A 9503-nucleotide genomic window follows, 5' to 3' on the forward strand; every position below is an offset into this window, starting at 1 on the left:
TGTGGGGCACCTGAGTGGCTTAGTGGTTAAGCCGCTGCCTTCGGCTCAGGTCATGATCTCAGGGTCCTGGGATCGAGTCCCGCATCGGGCTCTCTGCTCAGCAGGGAGCCTGCCTCCCTCTCTCTCTCTCTCTCTCTCTGCCTGCCTCTCTGTCTACTTGTGATCTCTCTCTGTCAAATAAATAAATAAAATCTTTAAAAAACAAAAACAAAAACACAGGTGTTGTGAAAATCACTGCTAAACCTAAACCAAAATGGGAAAGGAAAAGTCTCACATCAACATTGGGGACTCGTAGACTTGGGCAAATCTACCACTACTGGTCATTTGATCTACAGATGTGGTGGGATCAACAAAAGAACTATCAAAAAATTTGAGAAGGAAGCTGTTGAGATGGGAAAGGGCTCCTTCAAGTATGGGTCTTGGATAAACTGAAAGCTGAAGGTGAATGTGGTATCACCATTGATATCCCTGTGGAAACTTGAGGCCAGCAAGTGCTATGTCTTGATGCCCCAGAATACAGAGACTTTCTCAAAAACATGATTATAGGCGTATCCCAGGCTGACTGTGCTGTCCTGATTGTTGCTGGTGGTGTTAATGTATTTGAAGCAGGTATCTCCAAGAATGAGCAGGTCTATGAGCATGCCCTTCTGGCTTACACACTGGGTGTGAAACAACTAATAATTGGTGTTAACAAAATGGATTCCACTGAGCCACCCTACAGCCAGGAGAGATATGAGGAAATGGTTAAGGAAGTTAATCGTTAATCAATTAACAGAAGTTAATTGTTAATCGATTAATAGAAGTTAATCGTTAAGAAGCACCTACATTAAGAAAATTGTCTTCAATCCCAACACAATAGCATTTGTGCCAGTTTCTGGTTGGAACTGTGACAACATGCTGGAGCCAAGTGCTAACATACCTTGGTTCAAAGGATGGAAATTCATCCGTAAAGATGGGAATGCCCTTGGAACCACCCTGCTTGAAGCTCTGGATTGCATTCTGTCACCAGCTCGTCCAACTGACAAGCCTTGCATCTGCCTCTCCAGGACACCGATAGGATTTGTGGGCCGGGGCCGCCTGGGTGGCTCAGTGGGTTAAGCCTCTGCTTTCGGCTCAGGTCATGATCTCAGGGTCCTGGGATCGAGGCCTGCATCAGGCTCCTTGCTCAGCGGGGAGCCTGCTTCCCCCTCTCTCTCTGCCTGCCTCTCTGCCTACTTGTGATCTCTCTCTCTCTGTCAGATAATAAATAAAAAAGAAATCTTAAAAAAGAAAAAAAGAATTTGTGGGCCGAGTGGAGACTGGTATTCTTCAACCTGGCATGGTGGTCCCCTTCGCTCCAGTCAATGTTAAAACTGAAGTTAAGTCTGTATTAATGCACCATGAATCTTTGAGTGAGGCTCTTCCTGGGGACAATGAAAGCTTCAATGTCAAGAACATATCTGTCAAACATATTTGTTGCGGCAATATGGCTGGTGACAGCAAAAATGACCCACCCATTGAGGCAGCTGCCTTCACAGCTCAATTGCTTATCCTAAACCATCTAGGCCCGATCGGTGCTGGATTGTCACACAGCTCACACTGTTTGCACGTTTACTGAGCTAAAGGAGAAAATAGATCATTGTTCTGGAAAAAAGATAGAAGATGGTCCCAAGTTCTTGAAATCTGGTGATGCTGCCATTGTTGATATGGTTTCTGGCAAGCCTATGTATGTTGAGAGCTTCTCTGACTGTCCTCTTCTGGGTCATTTTGCTGTTTGTGACATGAGACAGACAGTTGCTATGGCTGTCATCAAAGCAGTGGACCAGAAGACAGCTAGAGATGGCAAGGTCACCAAGCTTGCCCCGAAAGCTCAGAAGGCTAAATGAGGATTATCCCCAGTATCTGCCACCCCAGTCTTAATGAGTGGTGGAAGAACAGTCTTAGAACTGTTTGTGTCGGGGCGCCCGGGTGACTCAGTGGGTTAAAGCCTCTGCCTTCAGCTCATGTCATGATCCCAGGACTCTGGGATCAAGCGCCACATCTGGCTCTCTGCTCAGCAGGGAGCCTGCTCCCCCCACCCCACCCCCCGCCTACTTGTGATCTCTATCTGTCAAATAAGCAAATAAAATCTTAAAAAAAAAAAAAAAAGAACTGTTTGCGTCAATTGGCTATTTAAATTTAATAGTAAAAGACTGGTTAATGATAACAAGGCATCGTAAAACCTTCAGAAGGAAAGGAGAATGTTTTGTGGACCATTTGTTTTGTGTGTGTGTGTGGCAGTTTTAAGTTATTATTTTTTAAAAGTCAGTACTTTTTACTGGAAACAACTTGATCAAAAATCTGTCACAATTTTGAGACCCATTAAAACAAAAGTTTAATGAGAAAAAAAAGAAGATAGATACCACCTAAAAAATTTTTTCATTTTCAGTTTCAAGTTTTCAAGTAACATTACTTCTTTCACAAGACAGCTGTCTAAACAGCTCAGCTTTATTTTCAGGAAAAAGGGTTCCCCAAATTTCTTGTTAAATATCAAATTCAAAACATTAAAGTCTGAATATGGCATTTTGCCATAAGCCACAATGCAGGGGCAGTCTAGAGAAGACCCTAGATATGTGAAAGAGGAGTACTGTGGGGGCAAAAAGAGGTAGCAGCCCCTCTGTCTTAGTGGAAACAAGGAATCAGAGATGCATGTATTTCAAGATAAAATCTCATGAGGATGAGATTAAGAAGAAAGTTGAAAGCCAAGTAGTTTTTCTCTGTCATTGGAAAAAAATTGTCCTTAAGAATGCCCACCCCAGGGGTGCCTGGATGGCTCAGTGGGTTGGGGCCTCTGCCTTTGGCTCGGGTCGTGATCCCAGGGTCTTGGGATCGAGCCCCACATCGGGCTCTCTGCTCGGGGGGGGAGCCTGTTTCCCACTCTCTCTCTGCCTGTTTCTCTGCCTACTGTTGATCTCTCTCTCTCTGTCAAATAAATAAAATCTTTGAAAAAAAAAAAAAAAAAAGAATGCCCACTCCCAGTATGGGGGTGATCCCACCAGAATAAAACATGGTAATATGATAGGGAAAGGAACTGAGCTGCTCTCAGCTCTGACATCAAGTTCAAGACTTATAACTCACATACTCTGGGGAAGTTGAGAGCAAGGGGACCCACCAAAGAGACACAAAATGGAGAGACAAAGGCTGAGCCTTGGTGGGCAAGTGTAGCATCATCAAGGGAGAAAAAGATTTACTAGCTGTACCGCCATAGATACCAACCCAAGAGATCAGGAGCAAACATCAAACACCCTAAAGCAGTGGGTAAGAATATAGAAAACAAAGTCTGAACACAGGTACTCTCACCCCCATTGCCATTAGGGCATGTAACCCCTCCTCCCACTATCATAAGCTACCCTGTAGATTAAGTAGAATGAGAAGAAGAAAATCCACAAGACACAGCATTTATTTGAAATTGTTACCAAAGAAGAAATGGAAGTACTATTAACTGTCAAGATAAAGACTTTTCCTGCTATACACTGGGGTGGAGCCTTACGAAGAATATTCAATTACAGAAAAAAAATTATAAACTACATTTTCTTTGTGAAATGGTATATTTGTCATCTTCTCACTTTACCACAAAAGAAGCCAACTTGAAGACAAAGGGCAGAGTGAAGAGAATTAGAGAAAAATAGAAACAAAACCCCACTTGATCAAAACTTGCAACAAACCTGCTGAATCCCTGCATTAATGAGCCAATCATTTATTGTTTGGCTTCTTTAATTGTTAGATCCAGTTTAGGTTCTCTGTTACTAAAGATCTTAAAGGTCTTGCTTAAAGGTAAGCAATTTAAAGCAGCCAGTAGATCATAGAGTTTGGAATAAAACATAGGATGTCTAACATCCAAATCTGTACTCCCTTTTTTTTTTTTTCCCAAAAGATTTACTTATTTATTTGAGAGGGGGGAGGAGCAGAGGGAGAGGAAGAAAACATCTTTTTTTTTTTTAAATTTTATTTATTTATTTGACAGAGAGAGATCACAAGTAGGCAGAGAGGCAGGCAGAGAGAGAAGGGGAAGCAGGCTCCCCACTGAGCAAAGCCCTATGTGGGACTCGATCCCAGGACCCTGAGATCATGACCGGAGCTGAAGGCAGAGGCTTAACCCACTGAGCCACCCAGGCACCCGAGGAAGAAACCGTCTTAAGCAGACTCTGCACTGAGCATGGTGGGGTGGGGTGTGACGCTGGGTGCAACATGGGGATTGACCTCAAAACCCCAAGATCACAACGCCGAAATCACAACCTGAGCCCAAACCAAGAGTCATATGGTTAACCTACTGCGCCACCAACGCACCCCACCGAACTTGGACTCCTAATCATCATAACACATAGATGTAGCTCAACTGCCATTGTCTCTGCTGAATCTGCAACTACTTGCTACTCAAAGTATGGTCCAAGGACCTGAACTGTGGCATCACTGGGAGCTCCTTAGGAAAGCAGATCTCAAGGCTCCACCCACCGAAATCTACTGAGTCAAAATCTGCATTTTAATAAGAGTCTCAAGTAATTCATATGTACCTTAATGTTTGAGTCATCTATCTCCTTACCAAAACTGTGATAACTCTGAAGGCAGAAGATACATACTAGTACTTTTAAAATGTAACTACTTGTAATAATTGTCAACCAAATTAATTGTCCATAATAATAATAATAATTGTGCAACAAAACACTCTTTCAGTATTACTGGGTACATTGCCAATCTACATTTCCCAGCCTCCCTTGCAATGTCCATGTGATTAAGTTCTCTCTAATGCAACCTAAGCAGAAATACGGTGTACAACTTCTGGGCTCAGATCTTATTATTGTGGACATACTCTCTCATTTTCCTCTTCCCTTGGCTAAAATCCACTGTGACCCAGTTTGATTATGCAATGAGACATTGAAGAATGCCAGAGCAAGTATCCTCAAGGAAGCTAAATCTCTGAAAAATTGTATGGATGAGAGCTACTCCTCCAACTGAATCAGTACCTTGTAATAGTAGTATAAGAGAGAAATAAATGTCTCTCTTCTTTAGGCCATTGATTTATTGTAGGGGCTTTTTGATATGGCAGCCTAGTCTTACCTTAAATAATTCACGCTCAGACACCTGCGTGGCTCAGTTTTTTGGGTAACTGCCTTCAGCTCTGGTCATGATCCTGGAGTCCAGGGATCAAGTCCTGTGTCGGGCTCCCAGCTCCACCGGGAGTCTCCTTCTCCCTCTGACCTTCTCCCCTCTCATGCTCTCTTTCACTGTCTGTCTCTCAAATAAATAAATAAAATCTTAAAAAAAATCAAATCAAAAGCATATTTAAAAAAAATAATTCACAGTCCATCTTATAATAAACCTCAACTTAAAATGTTTCCCCTTGGCGCCTGGGTGGCTCAGTGGGTTAAGCCGCTGCCTTCGGCTCAGGTCATGATCTCAGGGTCCTGGGATCGAGTCCCACATCGGGCTCTCTGCTCGGCAGGGAGCCTGCTTCCCTCTCTCTCTCTCTCTGCCTGCCTCTCTATCTACTTGTGATCTCTCTCTATCAAATAAGAAAAAAAAAAAAAATGTTTCCCCTTGTGCTAAAAGGCCTCAAATAAGCACTCAGCAGCCATTTCTGTGCTATGTTGTGTGGTTGAAAAATGAATCCTTTACCCAAACTGTACTATTTGCACTTTCCCTCCAAGAGATTTGGAATTTTTTTTTAAGGTTTTTTGTTTTCTTTTTTTCCTTTTTTTTTTTTTTTAAGATTTTAGTCATTTATTTGACAGACAGAGATCACAAGTAGGCAGAGAGGCAGGCAGAGAGAGAGGGGGAAGCAAGCTCCCTGCTGAGCAGAGCCCAATGTGGGGCTTGATCCCAGGACTCTGGGATCATGACCTGAGCTGAAGGCAGAGGCTTCAGCCTCTGAGCCACCCAGGCGCCCGAGATTTGGAATTTTGAACTGAGAATAATTGGAATTGGGTCATGTTAGTGGCAAGGTTTTATTTATTTATTTAAAAGATTTATTTATTTATTTGACAGAGAGAGATCACAAGTAGGCAGAGAGGTAGGCAGAGAGAGAGAGGGAAGCAGGCTCCCTCCTGAGCAGAGAGCCCGATGCGGGACTCGATCCTAGGATCCTGAGATCATGACCTGAGCGGAAAGCAGCGGCTCAATCTATTAAGCCACCCAGGCACCCCAGTGGCAAGGTTTTAAAGCTGTGCTGTACAATACAGGCGCCACTAGCCACATGTGTTTATTTGAATTTAATTAAAATGCAATAAAACATAATAAAATAAGTCAGTGTCTCAGCTGCACTAGTTACATTTCAGGTGCTCAATACTATTGTGGCTAATGGCTACCATTTTGGGCAGAACAGATATAGAATATTTTCACCATTACAGAAATTTCTACTAGAGAGCACTGTTCTACAGAGAACACCCATGATCTGTCGTGGTTACAGTTCTTCCCAAGAACTGGTTGTTAAAACCACTCCCTTAGATTCTGTGGGATACACAGAATCTCTACAATAAATTCTCTCTCTTGCTCAAGCTAGTCAGATTTTATTTTATTATCTACTACCAAAAGGATTTTAGTTACTTTATGGTTACTGTAACCCTTACTACAAAATATCAAAACTGCTGCTGCGGGAATTCTGAGGCTTATTTTTATTTGACCTTACTTGGATTTTCACGTGGTTGGCTACTCCTTCCTAGATTCATCCTTCTTAGGTTTTCTTTTGGTTCTCTTCCACCCCTTGGACATTCTTATAAGAACTGGTATTCTTGAGCCCATGGGTGGCTTAGTTGGTTAAGCCTCTGATTCTTGCTTTTGGCTCAGGTCATGATCTGGGGGTGGTGAGAAGGGCTCCACTCTCTGTGCAGGAGTCTCCTTGGTATTCTCTCCCTCTTCCCCGTCCATCCCCCTGACACCTGCATGTGGATGTTCTCTTTCATTAAAATAAATAAATCTTTGTATGCATTTTTGATATTCTAGTGAGAAAAAAAAGTATAGTGACATCAGCTGACATTGGTTTAAATGAGGATAAGAATAGGGGTGCCTGGGTGGCTCAGTGGGTTAAGCCTTTGCCTTCCCAGGGTCCCAGGGTCCCAGGGTCCTGGGATCAAGCCCTGCATTGGGCTCTCTGCTTGGCGGGGAGCCTGCTTCCTCCTCTCACTCTGCCTGCCTCTCTGTCTACTTGTGATCTCCCTCTCTCTCTGTCAAATAAATAAATAAAATCTTTTTTAAGAAAGAGGATAAGAATAATTTTAAAATCTTATAAAAATAGGTTTAGTTATTTCATATTTTCATATAACGTACACCAACAAAATTAAAAAATAAATGGCAGAGTTGCTCTATTTGGCAGAATAATTAATTCTCATAAGTAATTATTTGTAATAATAAAAACTTGAACAGTGCAACTGAACAAATGATCAGGGACTATAAAGAGGCAATTCATAAAAAAAGGAATTAAACTACAAATGGGTAGTAAATATTTGAAAAATATTCAATCTCATTAGAAATAAAAAATGCATATTGAGATAATGAGTTACCATTGTCACCTATTTGACATAGATTCAAATGAGGACAATATGCAATGTTCATGATGTTGGAGGCCTGTGAATTAGTATTATGATTGACATTACAAAATGTCAATTTCATAATATATGTATCAGGCTCTACCTTGACTTCACACTTGAATCCCCTGGAGAAATAATAATAATATTATTATTATTATTTTTAAAAGGTTTCATTTTATTTATTTGACACAGAGAGAATGGGAGAGAGGGAACATAAGCAGGGGGAGTGTGAGAGGGAGAAGCAGGCTTTCCTCAGAGCAGGGAGCGCCGTGCGGGGCTAGATCCCAGGGCCCTGAGATCATGACCTGAGCCAAAGGCAAACACTTAACCACTGAGCCACCCAGGTGCACCTATTTTATTTTTTAAGTGTCATTCTTTTTATTTTATTTTATTTTTTAAAATTTTAAGTCCAGTAAAGACCTGAGGAACTTTTAGAGATTGATTGATTGATTTTTTTTTTCTTTTTATTTGAGAGAGAGGAAGAGGAGAGAGAGCACAAGCAGGGAGAGAGGCAGAGCGAGGGAGAAAATCTCAAGCAAATTCCATGCTCACAGCCAGCCTGACCTGGGACTCATCTCACCACCCTGAGATCATGACTTGATGACTTGATTTGGCTCAAGAGTCCACACTCAAGGGACTGAGCACTACTAGACCTGCAGACCTTCTTAAAAGGTTGTGTGTGTGTGTTTAAGGATTTTATGTATTTATTTGACAGAGATCGTAAGTAGGCGGAGAGGCAGCAGAGAGGGGGAAGCAGGCTCCCCGCTGAGCGGAGAGCCCAGTGTGGGACTGGATCCCAGGAACCTGAGATCGTGACCCAAGCCGAAGGCAAAGGCCTTAACCGCTGACCCACCCAGGCGCCCAGACCTGCAGAACTTCTAAACACAAGACCGGAGTTCTATTCCGGATCATTCAAATCAGAATCTTCAGCAGTGAACCCCCAAGTGCCAATATTTTTTAAAAGGTCTCCAAATAATTCTCCTATGCAGCTAGAATCGAGAAACACTAAATCAAAAACTAAAATATATATTGACTCATTGTTTCTGATGTTAAAGAATAAAACTAGATTGTACACAAATGTTTATGAGAATTTCTGTGATGTTATTACAGAATAACATCTGTAAATGGAAAAAGATGCAAATGCTCAAAAAAGAAACATTGTAGAATACAAAATAAAAGCCCCCGAACCAGGCCGAGGACATCAACATGTGAAGAGGAGGGCGAGGAGGGAGCCGGGGCATGCCTCAGAAAAAATGCTTTTCCAGGCTAGACAGAGCTTGAGATTTGCTTGTCGGTGACCCCTGTCCCAGTAAGTCAGCGGGATCAGGACCGGGGCAAAGGAAGCCGGCTCCGGTCGTGATCGCAGGGTCCTCGGATCGAGCCCCGCAGGGGGCTCTCTGCTCAGCGGGGGGCCTGCATCCTCCCCCTCCCCCGCCCGCGCCTGCCTCTCTGCCTACTGGTGATCTCTGTCAAATAAATGAACAAAATCTTAAAAAAAAAAAAAAAGTCACTAGGACGGTGAGTACAGACACTGTCCTTAGTGCTGTAGGTTGCCCCCCCGATCCGTGAAGAGCCGTGTGCGACCCTTGTATTTACGGGTCCAGAGAGGTCTCCACAGGGGAGGGGACGTGCCGGGAGTTGCACGTCAGTCGGTTATTAAGCAGCTCCAAGGAAAGCGCTGCGCGGCTCCGGGGCACTCAAGAGGCGAGCGTCTGAAGCGCGCCGGAGGGATGAACTCCCGGCGGAAGCTGAGGAGACCGCGGGAGTCCCGCGGCGGGAGGCGGAAGCCTGCAGCAGGGAGCTCCCCGTGGCTGGGGAAAGAGGGGCGGCAACTCGGAGCGCCTGGGTGAAGAGGCGGAGAGAGGGAGGAGCGTCACGAGCTTCCCGCCCGCGCTCCCCGCCCGCTCGGAGCAGGCGCCCTGGCTGTGCCCGCGTCTCCTTCCCCGCCCTCCCCCGTCGCCAGGG

The 9503-nt window shown here is 43.8% G+C and overlaps 1 pseudogene; it reads left to right on the forward strand.

The window, feature by feature from the left end:
• The first annotated feature begins 253 nt into the window (after positions 1-253).
• Positions 254-1865, forward strand: LOC123938458 (annotated as a pseudogene).
• Positions 1866-9503: the final 7638 nt, after the last annotated feature.

Source organism: Meles meles, chromosome 3 (assembly GCF_922984935.1).
Source record: "Meles meles chromosome 3, mMelMel3.1 paternal haplotype, whole genome shotgun sequence".
NCBI lineage: Eukaryota > Metazoa > Chordata > Mammalia > Carnivora > Mustelidae > Meles > Meles meles.